Source organism: Nerophis ophidion, linkage group LG04 (assembly GCF_033978795.1).
Source record: "Nerophis ophidion isolate RoL-2023_Sa linkage group LG04, RoL_Noph_v1.0, whole genome shotgun sequence".
In the NCBI taxonomy this organism is placed as follows: Eukaryota; Metazoa; Chordata; class Actinopteri; order Syngnathiformes; family Syngnathidae; genus Nerophis; species Nerophis ophidion.
The window spans coordinates 41,091,619-41,113,483 of NC_084614.1; the positions used below are offsets into that span (position 1 = coordinate 41,091,619).

Genomic DNA, 21,865 nt, shown 5'->3' on the forward strand with positions numbered 1-21,865 from the left:
AAGCGGAAGACAGGTGGAATTAGTTTGGCAGGGGGTAGCCTGTCTGGGTGCCACTGCGCCGCCACACCAGCACAGCCACCAGTACTATCCCCCCCCTCCAAAATCGGATGCCAGACGCTTCCTGCAGACTGAGGAACAGTCTCTAAGGGTGGAAAGAGGGTGTCCAGGCGACGAGAAAATTCCTCTTTGCTAATATTGCTACTGAACATCCCCTTCCAAGACATGTTGACGGGACAAGACAAATCCTCCCGTGTGGAGCAAAAAAAAAGAAAGTGAATGGGAGAAGAGGAGGAGAAAGAAAAAAAATTCACAGGGGGCTGAACGAAAGTCACTGGGGCAGGGCTAAGGTACCGTCAGGTCCCTAATCAATTGGCCGGATTATACTGTTATGTTTGACTAAAGGGGAGGTGACGGCAAACGAACACCAGGTGGCAGTATGTTCAAAGATTTATTATATATAGTAAATATATACATAAATCTGTAGTACTAATAATAATAATAATAATAATAATAATAATAATACTAATACTGCTAATGAATAAACCAAGGAAATGAAGTCTGACCAAAACTCAAGTGTGTATGGTGTAAGGCTATGTGTGTAGATTAGATGGAGGATGTCTTACCAAAATGTTGACGAGAGTGAAGTAACGCGGAAGTCCGTGGGAAAACGTGTCCAAGCGGGAGGTCGAGAATCCAAAAGGCAGGCAAGGGGAATAACAGGGGATCCAGGAGAAACACGGGAAGAGTCAGGTACAGATGGCTATAATCCGGCCAGTGATGGCAGGTTGTCCAGGTCTATAAAGGCAGCTCCGTCATTACCATCAGGTGTGAAGTTTGCAGGTGACTGATTGCAGCTGGCGGCTGCTGCAGGGCGGGGACGCGCGCGGCTCGTTCCTGGATGTGTGCGCCCGTGGGCGTGTCCCGAGTGGCGCACAGATGGACGAGCGGCGCTGGCAGGGGTCTGAACCGTAACACAAACTGGATAAAGCCAAATGTTTCAAGTGCCTTGGTATGGCGCCACCTCCTGTTAATAGTGTGAAATGCCATAAGCTTACGCCCAGTTGGCTGGGCAAAACTCCTACGGGCTTATCGGAAAATGTAACATTAGTGTGTCCTGATTCTGTGGGTCCAAATGAGAAAAAGTGTATGGAGATGAAGGGAGGGGGGTGTAAAAAGGGCGGGAAATTGTAATTTTGGTGCCTGGCTTAAAGGCCTACTAAAACCCACTACTACCGACCACGCAGTCTGATAGTTTATATATCAATGATGAAATATTAACATTGCAACACATGCCAATACGGCCTTTTTAGTTTACTAAATTGCAATTTTAAATTTCGCGCGAAGTATCCTGTTGAAAACGTCGGTGTGATGCCGCGTGCGTGTGACGTCACGGATTGTAGCGGACATTTTGTTCCAGCCCGATCCCAGCTATAAGTCGTCGGCTTTAATCGCATACTTACACAGTATTCTGGACATCTGTGTTGCTGAATCTTTTGCAATTTGTTCAATCAATAATGGAGACGTCAAAGAAGAAAGATGTAGGTGGGAAGCGATGTATTGCGGCTGCCTTTAGTAACACAAACACAGCCGGTGTTTCCTTGTTTACATTCCCGAAAGATGACATGAACCTTTACTATGGAACAGAGGGGTCAAGCGAACATGGTTCCCTACCACATGTCAACTGGCAGGTTTCGGTGAGAATATTGTGGTAATAAGTCGGCTCTTATCGTAGACATTCATTGTGCACCTGTCAAAGAGGCAGCTGCGGACTCTCTTGCCTACTCCGACCGGCCGCCCCCGGATGTGGGATGCTTACACCGTGGAGGAAGGGGAAAAAAAAAGCTCAGCCCAGCCCCAACGGCTGCTTTCGCTTCGCCTCGCCGAGAAACGTGGCTTCCCTCAGAGACGGTGGCGGGCACCACACCTGTGGCCACACCCCTCCGACTTTCAGGTATGACTATATATTTGTTACGCGTGCGCCGCATAGTGAATGCGGGAGGAAAGCCACCTCTCGATGCAGGGGATCAGAACAAGCAGGATAGAATGTAAGAACAGGTTTAAATATAAAATACAAAGTAACACTTGTACAAAGGGGTAAAAATAAGCTCGGGGAGCTAGGCTAACGCTAGCAACAGGCAGAGTTCAGAGTTCAAATGCGCGAGCCGCGCGCGCAGAGGCTAAGCTACACTTAGCAGACAGAACACAGATAGACAAAACTCACGTAACTGTTGCGGGTGGCAAACAAACTGGCCATCAGAACAAAGGTATCAGGCGGTCTTAAATACTAAAATCATAATTACAAACAGGTGAAGGCGCCAGTGTAGGTGAAGCAAATGAGGTTGTCATGGTGACGAATACAAAACAAGGAAGTGCTCAACTCAGGAAAACAGCAGAGTCCAAAACATGATCAAAAGAGAACACAATAGCAAACAACAAACGATCCAAGTAGTGGATCGTAACAATATTTTCACTAAAACGCGAGTAACACAATAAGCAGATAAGGGATTTTCCAGAATTATCCTAGTAAATGTGTCTAATAACATCTGAATCGCTCCCACTGCCCTCGTCTTTTTTTGTCTTTTTTTTGTAGTCCTTCACTCTCACTAGCCTTATCCACGAATCTTTCATCCTCGCTCAAATTAATGGGGAAATCGTCGCTTTCTCGGTCTGAATCGCTTTCGCTGCTGGTGGCCATGATTGTAAACAATGTGCGGATGTAAGGAGCTCCACAACCGGTGATATCACGTGCACATCGTCTGCTACTTCTGGTACAGGCAAGGCTTTTTTATTAGCGAGCAAAAGTTGCAAACTTTATCGTCAATGTTCACAACTAAATCCTTTCAGCAAAAATATGGCAATATCGCGAAATGATCATAGAATGGACCTGTTATACCCGTTTAAATAAGAAAATCTCATTTCAGTAGGCCTTTAAGAATAGGGAGGTTACAGCCATAACAAACAGAACAACCGCATGTGCATGTATAGCCTTATCTATATTGGAAAATGTATGAGTGTGAGAGAGAATCAACAGCTGATACAATGGACTCATACTATAATGAAAGCAAGTGATTGATTTCAAGAATATGTGTAATGTATTAATGCCGAAATTCTGACAACTGACGTTTCAGCATTAAGGATAGTTTACGCCATTTACGCAAGCGTTCTTCTTCTCCTCCTCTTTGGCCTTGCCGTTTAACCATCAAACAAACACCATGGGAACATCACCCCCTGGAGTCACAAATTCCGATGGGTAACAGATTTCGGTACAACACCGGCACAGCATCTTTAAATTTGAAGGATTCACCCCACGTTGGCGGCACCGAGCTGCACAGGTGCGGGTGCCGCGAGTGCAGGGTCTCTCATCGGGGACGATTTCCGGTACAGGGTAACCTGATGGATCCCGGACGGCCAGAAAGCAACAAAGGAACTGCTTAATCCGTTTCCCGTCCAGGCAGCGCTGGAAGAGCACGCCAACAGTACTCTGCTTTACCCGCCAGCCACTACGGGTGCCGCGGCGACGCTTCCGCGGAATGTTCGGGCCTGGAAACTGGAAGAGGTGAGCTGGTATACCTGACAGCAACAGGGGCACTTCATTTGGACCAGCAAAATCAAAAGAAAAAATATTTTTGATAGGTGGTCAAAAAAACAACAATTCTTGGCGATCATACTCCAGCAGTGACTCAAACTGTTTAGTGCAGCAGGACAAAATCAACAAAAACTGAAAGCAGACAGAGCAGCAGACAGCAAGCCACACACGACGGCGCCATCTGGGAATAATTAATTTGGACCGTACAAGCGCTTCTACCTTAACCGCAATACGTTTAGTGATCAGATCTATGCATATGTCAGGACAAAAACAAGTGAGGAACTCCGACTGGTGTGCTCGCTGGAATTTTTCATGCCAAAATACAGCCTGGAAAAACTTTAGATAAAACTGTTGTCAAGTTTTGTGCAAATAAATGTGGTGCATTCAAGTACAACATAAAAAAAATTTTCCGGATGAAATTCCGAGAATAAAATGCCATTTGTGTATGTGACAAGTTTGTGTCGCGGGGTTCTTCAGGACCGAAGAATCAGCCAATCTTCCAGTTGACAATTCTTTTAATGACTTTTCACACAATATTTCTTCTTTTTCTCATTCAACAATGTCTTTTCTTTCCTTTTTCGTTATGACAGAATTTCTTCTTTTCGTTCATTCACCAAATCTTTTCAGTTGGTTCACTCACAATCTTTTTAAACTGCTTCTTTGCCTCCAGCGTCTCTTCCCTCAGCCGCCCCTCGCGTGGTCTCGTCTGGCTTTTCAGGCCAGCCCTGTGTTGTGCCGAATTCTGCACCCCCGCCGTAAAATGCACCCCCTGTCGGGAGCGCGCTTACGTCACTCGGTTGCGTCACCCGTCTCGAAAAGTAGCTAAACTCGGCTAAAATCGCCTCTTTCGGCATAAAAATGTACATAACAAGGTGAATAATCCAAGTTGTCTTTACTTTGGATATATTAATGGATGGATTAATTGTGATTCTTTAATGATTTCGCCGCCATTGCCTTTAATGATTTCGTCGTCATTCAATCGCCTCTTTCGGCAGAAAAATGTACATAACAAGGTGAATAATCCAAGTTGTGTTTACTTTGGATTTATTAATGGATGGATTAATTGTGAGCCTTTAATGATTTCGCCACCATTCAGATAAGGCGAAACAATAACCATTTAATATAGGAATATTTGCTGTCCCGAAAATGTATTGAAGTATTGTATTAAAGAATATATACACCAAAGTAAGCCTCTATATGTACTTTTTTAGAGACATCAAGGAGAACAAATGTTTGCTGCTTCACTCGACGGGATCCAATACATGTATTTTAAAAATATGACATTTTCTTTAACTGTAAGAAGCTCATGGGTGGATGGATGAATACATTAATAAATGAATGCATCTGATACCTATCGTTGTTTTGATTTTAAGAATTTTCAAACTGAACATTCACAAATAACTTTACCAAAAGTACCCGAAATACCAGAGATGGAGTTATGGTGGGGGTGCATTTTCAGTGAAGAGTTGATTCCAGCTGCCTGAACATCTATCTATCTCTGGCTAGGATGGTCGTAGAGACATGAAACTCACCCTAGTAACTCATCCTTACCCCCTCTGTATACTGTGAAAACCATGTGATGATTGGACCTCCACAGGCGAAGTTAGGGGGGGGTGCATTTTCAGGCAGCACCAACAGCCCACCTGCCGGAAAATGCACCCCCTAGCTATCTCTGGCTAGGATGGTCGTAGAGACATGAAACTCACCCTAGTAACTCATCCTTACCCCCTCTGTATACTGTGAAAACCATGTGATGATTGGACCTCCACAGGCAGCACCAACAGCCCACCTGCCGGAAAATGCATCCCCTATCTATCTCTGGCTAAGTTGCTTGTAGAGACATGAAACTCACCCTGGTGACTCATCCTTACCCCATCTGTATACTGTGAAAACCATGTGATGATTGGACCCCCACAGGCGGAGTTAGGGGGGGGTGCATTTTCAGGCAGCACCAATGGCCCACCTGCCGGAAAATGCATCCCCTATCTATCTCTGGCTAGGTTGCTCGTAGAGACATGAAACTCACCCTGGTGACTCATCCTTACCCCCTCTGTATACTGTGAAAACCATGTGATGATTGGACCTCCACAGGCGGAGTTAGGGGGGGGTGCATTTTCAGGCAGCACCAATAGCCCACCTGCCGGAAAATGCATCCCCTATCTATCTCTGGCTAGGTTGCTCGTAGAGACATGAAACTCACCCTGGTGACTCATCCTTACCCCCTCTGTATACTGTGAAAACCATGTGATGATTGGACCTCCACAGGCGGAGTTAGGGGGGGGTGCATTTTCAGGCAGCACCAACAGCCCACCTGCCGGAAAATGCACCCCCTAGCTATCTCTGGCTAGGATGGTCGTAGAGACATGAAACTCACCCTAGTAACTCATCCTTACCCCATCTGTATACCGTGAAAACCATGTGATGATTGGACCTCCACAGGCAGCACCAACAGCCCACCTGCCGGAAAATGCATCCCCTATCTATCTCTGGCTACGTTGCTCGTAGAGACATGAAACTCAACCTGGTGACTCATCCTTACCCCATTTGTATACTGTGAAAACCATGTGATGATTGGACCCCCACAGGCGGAGTTAGGGGGGGGTGCATTTTCAGGCAGCACCAATAGCCCACCTGCCGGAAAATGCACCCCCTAGCTATCTCTGGCTAGGATGGTCGTAGAGACATGAAACTCACCCTAGTAACTCATCATTACCCCATCTGTATACTGTGAAAACCATGTGATGATTGGACCTCCACAGGCGGAGTTGGGGGGGGTGCATTTTCAGGCAGCACCAATACCCCACCTGCCGGAAAATGCAGCCCCTAGCTATCTCTGGCTAGGATGGTCGTAGAGACATGAAACTCACCCTAGTAACTCATCCTTACCCCATCTGTATACTGTGAAAACCATGTGATGATTGGACCTCCACAGGCGGAGTTAGGGGGGGGTGCATTTTCAGGCAGCACCAATAGCCCACCTGCCGGAAAATGCATCCCCTAGCTATCTCTGGCTAGGATGGTCGTAGAGACATGAAACTCACCCTGGTGACTCATCCTTACCCCATCTGTATACTGTGAAAACCATGTGATGATTGGACCCCCACAGGTGGAGTTAGGGGGGGGTGCATTTTCAGGCAGCACCAATAGCCCACCTGCCGGAAAATGCATCCCCTATCTATCTCTGGCTAGGTTGCTCGTAGGGACATGAAACTCACCCTGGTGACTCATCCTTACCCCATCTGTATACTGTGAAAACAATGTGATGATTGGACCCCCACAGGCGGAGTTAGGGGGGGGGTGCATTTTCAGGCAGCACCAATAGCCCACCTGCCGGAAAATGCATCCCCTAGCTATCTCTGGCTAGGATGGTCGTAGAGACATGAAACTCACCCTGGTGACTCATCCTTACCCCATCTGTATACTGTGAAAACCATGTGATGATTGGACCTCCACAGGCGGAGTTAGGGGGGGGGTGCATTTTCAGGCAGCACCAACAGCCCACCTGCCGGAAAATGCATCCCCTATCTATCTCTGGCTAGGATGGTCGTAGAGACATGAAACTCACCCTGGTGACTCATCCTTACCCCATCTGTATACTGTGAAAACCATGTGATGATTGGACCTCCACAGGCGGAGTTAGGGGGGGTGCATTTTCAGGCAGCACCAACAGCCCACCTGCCGGAAAATGCATCCCCTATCTATCTCTGGCTAGGATGGTCGTAGAGACATGAAACTCACCCTGGTGACTCATCCTTACCCCATCTGTATACTGTGAAAACCATGTGATGATTGGACCTCCACAGGCGGAGTTAGGGGGGGGTGCATTTTCAGGCAGCACCAATAGCCCACCTGCCGGAAAATGCATCCCCTAGCTATCTCTGGCTAGGATGGTCGTAGAGACATGAAACTCACCCTGGTGACTCATCCTTACCCCATCTGTATACTGTGAAAACCATGTGATGATTGGACCCCCACAGGCGGAGTTAGGGGGGGGTGCATTTTCAGGCAGCACCAATAGCCCACCTGCCGGAAAATGCATCCCCTATCTATCTCTGGCTAGGTTGCTCGTAGAGACATGAAACTCACCCTGGTGACTCATCCTTACCCCATCTGTATACTGTGAAAACCATGTGATGATTGGACCCCCACAGGCGGAGTTAGGGGGGGGTGCATTTTCAGGCAGCACCAATAGCCCACCTGCCGGAAAATGCATCCCCTATCTATCTCTGGCTAGGTTGCTCGTAGAGACATGAAACTCACCCTGGTGACTCATACTTACCCCATCTGTATACTGTGAAAACAATGTGATGATTGGACCCCCACAGGCGGAGTTAGGGGGGGGTGCATTTTCAGGCAGCACCAATAGCCCACCTGCCGGAAAATGCATCCCCTAGCTATCTCTGGCTAGGATGGTCGTAGAGACATGAAACTCACCCTGGTGACTCATCCTTACCCCATCTGTATACTGTGAAAACCATGTGAACATTGGACCTCCACAGGCGGAGTTAGGGGGGGGGGGTGCATTTTCAGGCAGCACCAACAGCCCACCTGCCGGAAAATGCATCCCCTATCTATCTCTGGCTAGGATGGTCGTAGAGACATGAAACTCACCCTGGTGACTCATCCTTACCCCATCTGTATACTGTGAAAACCATGTGATGATTGGACCTCCACAGGCGGAGTTAGGGGGGGTGCATTTTCAGGCAGCACCAACAGCCCACCTGCCGGAAAATGCATCCCCTATCTATCTCTGGCTAGGATGGTCGTAGAGACATGAAACTCACCCTGGTGACTCATCCTTACCCCATCTGTATACTGTGAAAACCATGTGATGATTGGACCCCACAGGCGGAGTTAGGGGGGGGTGCATTTTCAGGCAGCACCAATAGCCCACCTGCCGGAAAATGCACCCCCTAGCTATCTCTGGCTAGGATGGTCGTAGAGACATGAAACTCACCCTAGTAACTCATCCTTACCCCCTCTGTATACTGTGAAAACCATGTGATGATTGGACCTCCACAGGCGGAGTTAGGGGGGGGTGCATTTTCAGGCAGCACCAATAGCCCACCTGCCGGAAAATGCATCCCCTAGCTATCTCTGGCTAGGATGGTCGTAGAGACATGAAACTCACCCTAGTAACTCATCCTTACCCCATCTGTATACTGTGAAAACCATGTGATGATTGGACCTCCACAGGCGGAGTTAGGGGGGGGTGCATTTTCAGGCAGCACCAATAGCCCACCTGCCGGAAAATGCATCCCCTAGCTATCTCTGGCTAGGATGGTCGTAGAGACATGAAACTCACCCTGGTGACTCATCCTTACCCCATCTGTATACTGTGAAAACCATGTGATGATTGGACCCCCACAGGCGGAGTTAGGGGGGGGTGCATTTTCAGGCAGCACCAATAGCCCACCTGCCGGAAAATGCATCCCCTATCTATCTCTGGCTAGGTTGCTCGTAGAGACATGAAACTCACCCTGGTGACTCATCCTTACCCCATCTGTATACTGTGAAAACCATGTGATGATTGGACCCCCACAGGCGGAGTTAGGGGGGGGTGCATTTTCAGGCAGCACCAATAGCCCACCTGCCGGAAAATGCATCCCCTAGCTATCTCTGGCTAGGATGGTCGTAGAGACATGAAACTCACCCTGGTGACTCATCCTTACCCCATCTGTATACTGTGAAAACCATGTGATGATTAGACCTCCACAGGCGGAGTTAGGGGGGGGTGCATTTTCAGGCAGCACCAACAGCCCACCTGCCGGAAAATGCATCCCCTATCTATCTCTGGCTAGGATGGTCGTAGAGACATGAAACTCACCCTGGTGACTCATCCTTACCCCATCTGTATACTGTGAAAACCATGTGATGATTGGACCTCCACAGGTGAAGTTAGGGGGGGGTGCATTTTCAGGCAGCACCAACAGCCCACCTGCCGGAAAATGCATCCCCTATCTATCTCTGGCTAGGATGGTCGTAGAGACATGAAACTCACCCTGGTGACTCATCCTTACCCCATCTGTATACTGTGAAAACCATGTGATGATTGGACCTCCACAGGCAGAGTTAGGGGGGGGTGCATTTTCAGGCAGCACCAACAGCCCACCTGCTGGAAAATGCATGTTTTTCCCCTCTAAACTCTCTCCCTTTGTTTATAATGCCAATTTTTTGCTGGATTTAGTCTCTATAAACTCCAAGGAAAACAATACCCGGCTGGGGACAATTTTTGAAATCGGTCTCCAAACTAAGGCATGCGGGCCGAAAGCGGCCCTCCGGCGTCTAAAATCCGGCCCCTGGATTTTTATTCATTTTTTGAATTTTTGGGACATGGGGGACTTGTGGGAATCCATCCCAGGCAAGATTTTTGAACATTTTGAGGACTTTTGCCTACTTTCCCAACTTTCCCCCCCACTTCCATTGTGACTTTGCGGTGTGCGCTATGGACATGCTGGGCATCCCTTGACTCGGGTGGCCAGCTGCGGGACTTGTGTGATTGATTTTTTAAAACTTTGAGGACTTTTGCCTACTTTCCCAGCTTTTCCCCCACTTCCAGTCAGTTGTGGTGTATCGCTATACATGGGCTATTATTAGGAAGAGGCGTTTATTTGGTAATATACAGTATATATATATATATATATATATATATATATATATATATTTATATTTATATAGATATACATATATATCTATATCTATATATACTACACACACATCGTGATATGTATATATGTATACATATATATATATACATATTTATATGTATATATACAACAATGTGTGTGTGTGTGTGTGTGTAATATATACATATATATATAGGTGCGGCATGGCGTAGTGGGTAGAGCGGCCGGCCAGAAACCTGTGAGTTTCAGGTTCGCTTCCCACCTATTGACATCCAAAAAAAATCACTGCCTTGGGCAGGACACTTCCCCCTTGCCCCCGGTGCCGCTCACACTGGTGAATGAATGATGAATGTATGATTGGTGGTGGTCGGAGGGGGCGTAGGCACAAACTGGCAGCCACGCTTCCGTCAGTCTACCCCAGGGCAGCTGTGGCTACATATGTAGCTTACCACCACCAGGTGTGAATGAATGTTGGGTCCCACTTCTCTGTGAGCGCTATATATTATAAACATAATGAATACATCGGTATTACTTTAATATAATCTGAAACCAGTCTTGTAATTAAATATTTTTTTGTCAGATCAGAGGAGAAGAAATATAATTTCTTATCAAACAAGATATAATGCAATTTTTTTTTGATACAAACAAATAACAATTTCCCTTGTGGGTTGTACATTCAAAGTAACAAAAATAGAACCAGCCGAGTTTTTTTTTTATGTTTATTTATAAATTTCAACATTTACAAATAGTTGAGAAAAAAATAATCACAATAAGTCCAACAACAGTATAAAAAATTACAAAACATAAAAACAGAACAAAACAGCGCCAGGAAGTTGTAAATTCAAAGTAACTAAAATAGAATACAAAAAAAACCTATATACAATAAACAAAGTGCAAAGCCCTATAGGCTCATCCAAATTCAGTAAATAACTTAAAATTTAAAAACATTTAAGTTTAAGACGGCGAAATCATTAAAGGCACTTGAATGACGGCAAACTCATTAAAGGCTCACAATTTTTAAACATTCACAAGTAAGGAAAACTTGGATTATTTCAACTTTTTATGTACTTTTTTATGCTGAAAGAGGCGAATTCCGAGCCGAGTTTGGACACTTTTCGAGACGAGTGATGCAAGCGAGTGACGGATTTTGGACGCCGGCGGGCCGCTTTCGGCCCGCATGCCTTAGTTTGGAGACCGATTTCAAAAATTGTCCCCAGCCGGGTATTGTTTTCCTTGGAGTTTATAGAGACTAAATCCAGCAAAAAATTGGCATTATAAACAAAGGGAGAGAGTTTAGAGGGGAAAAACATGCATTTTCCAGCAGGTGGGCTGTTGGTGCTGCCTGAAAATGCACCCCCCCCTAACTCCGCCTGTGGGGGTCCAATCATCACATGGTTTTCACAGTATACAGAGGGGGTAAGGATGAGTTACTAGGGTGAGTTTCATGTCTCTACGACCATCCTAGCCAGAGATAGCTAGGGGATGCATTTTCCGGCAGGTGGGCTATTGGTGCTGCCTGAAAATGCACCCCCCCCCTAACTCCGCCTGTGGAGGTCCAATCATCACATGGTTTTCACAGTATACAGATGGGGTAAGGATGAGTTACTAGGGTGAGTTTCATGTCTCTACGACCATCCTAGCCAGAGATAGCTAGGGGATGCATTTTCCGGCAGGTGGGCTATTGGTGCTGCCTGAAAATGCACCCCCCCCCCCTAACTCCACCTGTGGAGGTCCAATCATCACATGGTTTTCACAGTATACAGATGGGGTAAGGATGAGTTACTAGGGTGAGTTTCATGTCTCTACGAGCAACCTAGCCAGAGATAGATAGGGGATGCATTTTCCGGCAGGTGGGCTATTGTGCTGCCTGAAAATGCACCCCCCCCTAACTCCGCCTGTGGGGGTCCAATCATCACATGGTTTTCACAGTATACAGATGGGGTAAGGATGAGTCACCAGGGTGAGTTTCATGTCTCTACGACCATCCTAGCCAGAGATAGATAGGTGTTCAGGCAGCTGAAATCAACTCTTCACTGAAAATGCACCCCCACCATAACTCCATCTCTGGTATTTCGGGTACTTTTGGTAAAGTTATTTGTGAATGTTCAGTTTGAAAATTCTTAAAATCAAAACAACGATATGTATCAGATGCATTCATTTATTAATGTATTCATCCATCCACCCATGAGCTTCTTACAGTTAAAGAAAATGTCATATTTTTAAAATACATGTATTGGATCCCGTCGAGTGAAGCAGCAAACATTTGTTCTCCTTGATGTCTCTAAAAAAGTACATATAGAGGCTTACTTTGGTGTATATATTCTTTAATACAATACTTCAATACATTTTCGGGACAGCAAATATTCCTATATTAAATGGTTATTGTTTTCGCCTTATCTGAATGGTGGCGAAATCATTAAAGGCTCACAATTAATCCATCCATTAATATATCCAAAGTAAACACAACTTGGATTATTTCACCTTGTTATGTACATTTTTATGCCGAAAGAGGCGATTGAATGACGACGAAATCATTAAAGGCAATGGCGGCGAAATCATTAAAGAATCACAATTAATCCATCCATTAATATATCCAAAGTAAAGACAACTTGGATTATTCACCTTGTTATGTACATTTTTATGCCGAAAGAGGCGATTTTAGCCGAGTTTAGCTACTTTTCGAGACGGGTGATGCAACCGAGTGACGTAAGCGCGCTCCCGACAGGGGGTGCATTTTACGGCGGGGGTGCAGAATTCGGCACAACACCGGGCCGCGCGGAGAACACATCAGAAAAGCGCTTTTGGAGCGCTGCAACATCCGCTTTCTGTTTGAGCGTGAGGTGATCATCACATGGGAGGGGAGGGGAAGGGGCAGTGCGCGGGACCTCTGGCCCCAACTCCTCCTCCTCTCTTACTACCGTCACCATGGAAACAGGCTCCGCCTCCTTCCATGCTTTCAGCAGATTGAGGTGGTAAATTTGGGTGTCTCCGCCTCGGTCCGAGCGCCGAACCTCATAGTCCACTCCCCCCACTTGCCGTGTGACCTCAAAGGGTCCTTGCCATCGCGCAAGTAATTTAGAGCTGGAACTTGGAAGGAATAAAATGACTTTTTCTCCCGGTGCAAATTTTCGCAGCTGGGTTCCCTGGTTGTACGTGCGTTTTTGGCGTTCTTGGGCTTGGAGCAAATTATCCTGTGATAAGTGCCCCAATGTGTGGAGTTTTGCTCTCAAGTCCATAACGTACTGGACTTCAGTTTTACTGGAGCTTGGACCTTCCTCTCAGCTTTCCTTAATTATGTCCAGCACTCCACGCGGCTTCGTGCCGTACAACAACTCGATTGGTGTAAAACCTAGGGAGGACTGGGGTACCTCCCGCATCGCAAACATGAGGGGATCCAGCCATTTGTCCCAATTTGGTTTGTCCTTGTGCGTGAATTTACGGATCATTGTTTTTAGCGTTTTGTTCAACCGTTCCACCAGCCCATCTGTTTGGGGGTGATACACGCTGGTGCGGATCGCTTTGATACCCAGTAATCCGTATAGTTCCTTTACTGTGCGTGACATAAAGGACGGGCCCTGGTCGGTCAGGATCTCTTTCGGGATCCCGACCCTGGAGATAATTTGAAACAGCGCTTGCGCTACGCTCCTTGCGGAGATGGAGCGCAGAGGCACTGCTTCGGGATAGCGCGTTGCGTAATCCACTAGGACTAACACAAAGCGATATCCCCGTGAGCTCGGGTGAAATGGCCCGATGAGGTCCATGCCTATTCTTTCGAATGGGACCTCTATAAGTGGTAATGGGCGCAAGGGCGCCTTTGGGACGGCCGCTGGATTTACCAGTTGGCATTCCGGGCAGGCGGCACACCAGCGTCGCACGTCTGCCCGAATGCCCGGCCAATAGAACCGGGCCATTACCCGATTAAGTGTTTTGTCGTAACCCATATGTCCAGCCATTGGGTTCACATGCGCAGCCTGTAAAACAATTTCCCGGTGGCGTTTCAGCACCAGCAACTGGATGATTTCTTCTCCCGGAGTGTCATGGGTCACTCTATACAGCTTATCTCTCATTATGGAGAAATGCGGGAATACCCGCGCTGCTCCCGGGCGCATTAGCTGACCGTCGATATGGTCGACTTGGTCCCAGGCCGCGCGCAAAGTTTCGTCTCGCGACTGCTCGAGGGGAAAATCCTCCGTGGGATGCCAATAGGAGGCCGGGGGGGCGTCCCGCGAAGCCCCCGCCGGTTCCCGTTCGGCAGTGTCGGAAGGCCCCGCCTCGCCACTGAGAACCGCGCGGATACTCCCCTTTTCCTACAGTCCGTGAACGCCTCCCCACACATTGCGTCACGAGAAGTGGAAACCCCGGCCAATTTGTCCCTAATATTATGGGAGGCGTAAGGTGCGCACTTACAGCAACCTTCACACTATGCTTTTGTCCCCGATGCCAAATTTTTACTGGAACAATGGGATACGTGTGCACATCCCCATGAATACACCTAATTCGCCCCTGTGTTGCCTGCCTCAACGCCCCGGGTCGAACCAGGTTTTGGTGGATCATGGATTGTTTGCACCCCGAATCCACCATCGCCCGGTATATACTCCCTTTAACCCTTACCGGGACACAGTATGCCTCCCCTGGATCGGAGGCGGGTGCTGGGGGCTCGACAACCCGTATCACTTGCCCCACCTCCATCAGTGAGCAGTCCCTTCTCACGTGACCAGGTTGGCCACACCCCCAGCACACCGGCCCTGGCGTTCGAGGTGCCGTCTGCGGGGGAAGCCCCTTTTGCGCAGCGCCGGGATCCTGGACAGAAGGAGGAACATGACAAGTATTATAATCCCCATGCCCCCCCTTTGATGGTGCTGGAGAAGGATGTGTGTGTGTGTGTGTGTGTGTGTGTGTGTGTGTGTGTGTGTGTGTGTGTGTGTATGTGTGTGTGTATGTGTGTGTGTATGCATGCTGTCGCTGTGGTTTCGAATACATCGAGGAATATTTGCGGGTCCTCCCTCTCCGACATCCTCTGCATGGAGGTCCCCTTCTCCTTCTCCTTTCCTCCGGTCTGGCTCACCAGTGCTTGCAGTACCTGCGTCTGTTGCATACTTGCCTCCATCTGCTGCTGGGTGGCTGCCGACACCTCCGCCAGCACTCTTCCCAGCGCCTCCAGAGGGGTTGTGGTCGTCATCTTTCCTCGGTCCTCGCTTGGTTGGGCGCCAATGTGACATGTTTGTGTCGCGGGGTTCTTCATGACCGAAGAATCAGAGCCGAACTTCCAGTTGACGATTCTTTTAATGACTTTTCACACAATATTTCTTCTTTTTTCTCATTCAACAATGTCTTCTTTTCTTTTTCGTTATGACAGAATTTCTTCTTTTCGTTCATTCACCAAGTCTTTTCAGTTGGTCACTCAGAATCTTTTTAAACTGTTTCTTTGCCTCGAGCGTCTCTTCCCTCATCCGCCCCTCGCGTGGTCTCGTCTGGCTTTTCAGCCCCGCCCTGCAGTCACCATCGCTGCTAAATAGAGACAGGTGATTAGATAACTCGTTGCAGCTGAGGTGTCCACTCACCTGTCATCTTGCTTCCAGCCGGCTCCTGTGCATGCCCCGTCCACAGGCGGCACGTGACCACGCCCCTCCTCTCACAGTGTATAAATATCGGGGTCTTTTATTGACTTAATTTCAATGATGTAAGCGAGTGATTCATCATAATCCATCCATATTCCAAAATGTCATTAATCTGAATAAAAAGTTAATAATTTGACAGCCCTAATATTTACATTAAATGACATTTCAATGTTTGATTAAATTGTGCTTAATCAACTGAATACCTACCCAACTAGGAATTGAATATTTGATGCAACTTTTGTAATGATCTATTTGGTTTCCTCAAGCCTATTTTTTTTACATGCACCTGTGTTCCATTTAGTATATACTAAGTGATTATTACAGGAAACTGCACTTTTTTTTTTTTTTTTTTTTGCCTATCGTTCACAATCATTTTAAGAGACAAGAAGACACTATTTTTCAAACAAAAATTGTCTTGTTTAATTCTACTTCTAAATCATAGCTGCGGACCGGTCAACGCTTGATAATTTTTTTCTTTGTCATGAAAAAGGGAGGTTTTTGTCATGAAAAAAGGAGATTTTTTTTGTTGTGCACTAATTGTAAGTGTATCTTGTGTTTTTCATGTTGATTTAATAAAAAAAAAAAAATAGAAAAAAATATATATATATATTTTTAAATAAAATAAAATTAAAAATGTATAAAAAATTCTTCTGCTGCCCGGTGGTTGGGGAGCACTGCTCTAAATCATTTAAAAGATGCATTAAAAAATCGCCAACATTACTTCATTTACATTCCGTAATTTGTATAATAACCAAGGTGTAGCGATATTGTTATTGTAAGAGTGAACACGTAGTAACACATTGGCTTGCTTCGGTATTAGTCGTAAAAGCTAACCACGGAAAGAGATAAGCTAGCTTCTACGTCAGCACGAAACACGTTTGAGTTTGTATCATATTACAGTATCTGTAATGTATTTCATGTTTTGTTTGTACAGTTTGTACAGTGATGTGTTGCACGTATTATGAGCAGTAGTATAGTCACTTACCCGATGGACAGTTGTCTGTTTAGTCAAGCTGACCGGCAACGTTTCCTGTAGATTTTGGTAAATGAACCATTAATTTGGTATAGCTTGGCTCAAAGTTCCAGATTTGCAGCGTGACCATGTCGTACTCTGTCGGCTTACCTCTGCTCCAATGTTTCAGCCTCTTCTTCTTTCTGCAGCACTTCATCCTCCATATATTCAGCTTCAAAAAGATAAGGTTGTGAATCCTCATCTGTCCAAAAATAGTCATCTTCGTTGTCTGTTACCAAGTCTGTGATGATTAGAACACACATTAGAGTTTAATTCCGGGAGTAGGAACATATGTGTTGCAGGATGTTGGAAGCGCACTGCTATGGAAATGGAAATACCGTAAATATACCGAAGAATTGGTTCCGGCTGTGCATAAAATGACCAAAATACGGTAAATCTTGAACATATTGCATACTGTTATGAACGTGTCTGTTACTACATTATATATACACTTGCAGTGTGTGTATAAAACTTTGATGGAGGGTTTTGAAGTTTTTTTAGAGGGCTTGCAAGCGTTTTATCATCTTTAAAATCCTAAAAAAAATAAAATAAAGACATATGCTCTTGTCTCTAATAATGATTGTGAATGTTAGGAACATTCCAAAAAAGGTGCAGTTCTCCTTTAACGACAACAACGTTTTTTGGTAACGTCTGATAAACCAAACACTCCACTAGATAGAGCAGCTCTTCTTAATCACACTTTCGCCAACTTGCTGTTTGTCAAAAGAGTAGAAGGAATGGTTATTTGCCAAGAATTTGTTGCAGTCCTGCTTGATGATGAATAAAATACATTCGAGCAACTTGCTCTGTAAATCTGTTTTGGGGTTGGGGAGAAAACAAATTATAATATTGTAGTCAACATTAACCACAGTTAATGAATGTAATAAATATCTGAATAATTTTAATACATTATGGACTTTTGTCTCAATGTTTTGCTTAGTTTTAATGTGGGATTTCAAAAATAACGTGTGTGATTGATCACAAAACATATTACATTAATCATGTATACACGCAGATTAATCACACATTTTATTTTGATTGCACAAAGAACAAGTGGTAGAAAATGGATGGATGCATGCTTCTTTATCATAATGGCAAATGGTTACCTGGAATGTGGTGCAGGTTGATATATGGTCATTGCACACTGCAGTGCAAAGAGGAGTGAGAAGACTCTAATTATTGTGTTCGCTGGCAAATTTCACTTCAAAATAAATGTTAACAATAAATACAATTCTAGTTTTGAGCAAATAAAACATGTGTATTCAATATAACAAATGTGCTCAACCTGTCACGCCTGTAAGATAATTTTGTTTTTTTGCCATGTTTGTTCAGGTTATGTTTAGTTTTTTGGACATTTTAGTTCTGTTTTGCATTTCCTTATTTGTCTTGTTACCATGCCAACTCATTAGTTTTCACCTGTCACCTCCCCAGCCTCACACCTGTTTTCACTAAACATCACAGCTACTGTTTAAGTCATTCTTTTTCTATCTTCGTTCTGGCATCTTCACACACCTTCCCATGCTGCACGTCCTTCACGCCCTCGGTTATCTGCTTCATGCCTTGCTACGCTGTTCATTTTGTCCATGTAAGTTTTTGTTTATAGTTCATAGTCAATTGCTTTTGTGCTAAGTCTTTTTGTTTATGTTCATTATTTCATGCCATCGAGCAAGTGTTTTTGTTTCATTTTTGTATTTTGTAGCCAAGTTTTGTACCTCCACTGTGAGTGCTTTTTGTTTATCTTTTGTTAGTGATAGTATTAAATAAAAATATGTACTCACACTCACGTCTTGCCCGTGCCAGATTCCCTCTGCGTCGAAGAAACAACCTTAATCCATGCCCCAGCCCGACACAACCATTGTGATCCTAAAATTGCATTTGTGTCAAAATATTGTTGAATTTTTTAAAAGTTAGTTTCCTCGAACAAAATAACAAAATCAATTGAGGTAACATAAAAAAAACTTTAAATTGTGGTTATTTTTTTAGCATTTCTTACATACCAAGAAACAAACCAGTACAAAAAGTGAATAAACCTTGATTAACCTAAAATTAAGGCATGGCTGGCCTTTTGGCTACAGCCTGTATGGTGACAGAGTGAGAGGCACCACTAAGTATTTTGACAAGCTCATATGTGAATAATAAAAACTGCAAAAGCATTCGTTCCAGGACCTTTTTCCGACATTTTCTCAGCATTTAATCCGAATCCGTCAATTACTTTTGTTGCTAACAATCGGGAGTACGCAACTGGTTGAGCCTTGGAGTCATCTATCGCCATCTTGTGGTATTGAAGTGTAACTGCAGTTTGCAGTGCCGCTCTCTGTCGTATTCTACCTCTGTGCAGCGGCGTGAATGCATGGTCTCTAAATGTGTACTTTACTGAAAACAAACCTTGTAAATCAATTATGTCCAAAATAGAATGTTTTAATAATCAAATATATTACCTCAGTTTTTGTGGGCACCACATTTTATAAGATTCCGTTTTCCGAATTGTGCCTGATTTACGTATTTTGTCTTTGGTTGTCAGGCAAACGGACTAGTTTGTCCGGTAACGTTTATTCTGCGGAATCAAGTCCCCCAAGAATCCTGCTCTGTCGTCCAGCATGGGGCCAAAGAGAGCTATGTGTCAGCACTTTGATAAAGAAAGAGAGAAACAATATTGCATTCAAGAAAGTGTGACGATGGTGTTTGTGCAGTAATTTTCTCCCCTGGTGCCTCTGCTTATCCATGTTTTTGCCAACAATAGTCTTCAATAAAAAGGGAAAGTGATGTTAGATGTTCAAAGAAAAAAAATTGAAAAATGTTTGATTTGTTTAGAAAATACAAGGTGTTTTTTTTACAAAAAATAACTAAAAAGTAAAAAAATAAAAATAAATAAATATGGCTGTTATTTTAACAATCTTGGTGACTGACCTGCCAGTTTTTTTTTTTACTGTAAAATCTACTGAATGTACATTTTATTTGCTCTGTTAACAACTATAATTGTTCTATATATATCAGGGATCGGCAACCTTCAGCTTACAAAGAGCCATTGGAGCTCATATCCCCCCAAATAAAACCCACCTAGAGCCACATGTGACGTCTCGGTGGCATTGTGGTGACGAGTTCTCTCGTGGGTGCAGCGGAAGATGAAACACAGCGTGAGGGTAAGGATAATGATTTATTTACACACTAAAGAACAAAATAAAAACAGACTAGGAAACAAAACACTTTGCATGAAGGCACTAACAAACAAAACTAGCTTGGAAGAACAGAAAGCGCTAGCGTGAGAACTAGGGAAAAGAACAAACAAAATAGCGTGGAAGCTAATCGAGCGCTAATAGTTACCACGATGCTGGAATGTGACGTCATCTGTTGCGGGGGAGCAAACAGGAGTCCAAGACTGAATGTCAAACAGAAGCGGGCATATGTAGGGAGATAAATAATCAAGGGCAGGTGCGCGTGATCAAAGCAGAGACAGGTGACACTAAGTGGGTAACTACGACAACGGAAACAAAACCAGGAAGTGCCACAAAGAACTGAGGAAGACAAATACAAGACAGAATGTGATAAACAGAACCAAATCCAGAATATGCCATGATCCAAGACGTGGATCATGACATAAGCCCCCCCCCCCCCCCTCTAGGGACAGATACCAGATGTCCCAAAAGTTTAACATGAACCCCCCCCACACACAAAAAAGTCCAAACATGAAGGGAGGGCGGAGGGAGGACACAGTGGAGGGTCGCCAGGTTGCATGTCCCCGAATCCACCGAGGACAAGCCATGTGGCGGTGGCGGATGGAACGCCGCTGCCGTGAAAGTCTTGGGGGCACCCTTGTAGAGGCCACACCCGTGGCCGACGTGGAGGAGGACGACCCCGGCGAGGAGGACGACCCCGTAGAGGCCACACCCGTGGCCGACATGGAGGAGGGCGCTTCAGCGGCGTCGTCATGGCAGGCTTGGATGCTGCAGACGAGGGTGCAGGGACTGCAGCCAAAGCAGGCCCGAAAACAGCAGGCGAAGACGGGGCGGTTGCTGCAGCCGAATCAGGTGTCGTCGTCGTGGAGACAGGCGTGGACGCCGCAGCAGACGAGTCAGGCGTGGACGCCGCAGCAGACGAGTCAGGCGTGGATGCCGCAGCAGACGAGTCAGGCGTGGACGCCGCAGCAGACGAGTCAGGCGTGGACGCCGCAGCAGACGAGTCAGGCGCGGACGCCGCAGCAGACGAGTCAGGCGCGGCGCCGCAGCAGACGAGTCAGGCGCGGAAGCCGGCACAGGGGCCGGCACTGGTCTCAGCTGAAGAACAGGTGCTGGAGTGGGATCCAGCATGACGTCCCGTGCTGGAGTGGGATCCAGCATGACGTCCCGTGCTGGAGTGGGATCCAGCATGGAGTCAGGTGCTGGAGTGGGATCCAGACCTCGACTACAAGTATGACATGGACTCGGACTAAGACTTGGACTCAAACTATGACGAGGACTACGACTGACTAGGACTAAGTCTATGACTAAGACTGGGACTATGACTATGACAAGGACAGGGACCAAGACTCGAACTATGGCTAGGACAAGGACTAAGACTTTGAACAAGACTATGACTAGGACTAGTACAAGGACTAAGGACAAGACTATGACTAGCACAAGGGCTAGAACTTGGGCTAGGACCTGGACAAGGACTAGGACTAACAGTCATACTAGGGCCTGGACAAGAACTTGGGCAAGGACTAGGACTAACAGTCATACTAAGGCTTGGGCAAGGACTAGGACTAACAGTCATACTAGGGCTTGGGAAAGGACTAGGGCCAGGGCTGATTACAGCCAGCCGTGGTGCCGGTGGAGGCGGCCTAGGAGGAGCTAACCGGAATACCGGTGAAGGAGGACATACAGGAGGTTGCGGTCTGGCGGGACGATAGACCGGTGGAGGAGGTCTTTTTGGAGGAAGAGGCTTGGCTGAACGCCGCTGTGCTACCTCCGTAGCACAGCTACCATCACGAGCCCCCCTTCCACAAGCGGATGCCAGACGCGCTCTCTATGGTCTAAAACTACCTCTA

At 45.9% G+C, this 21,865-nt stretch overlaps 1 long non-coding RNA gene across 1 annotated transcript; it reads right to left on the reverse strand.

Annotated features, from left to right (window-relative positions):
• Nucleotides 1-15,318: 15,318 nt before the first annotated feature.
• LOC133550566 (uncharacterized) lies at nucleotides 15,319-17,082 on the reverse strand. The gene is made up of 3 exons (XR_009806316.1): nucleotides 16,954-17,082; nucleotides 16,816-16,860; nucleotides 15,319-15,720 (listed from the first exon to the last, which is right to left on the reverse strand). It is a non-coding gene; the product is annotated as an uncharacterized LOC133550566 (long non-coding RNA).
• Nucleotides 17,083-21,865: the final 4,783 nt, after the last annotated feature.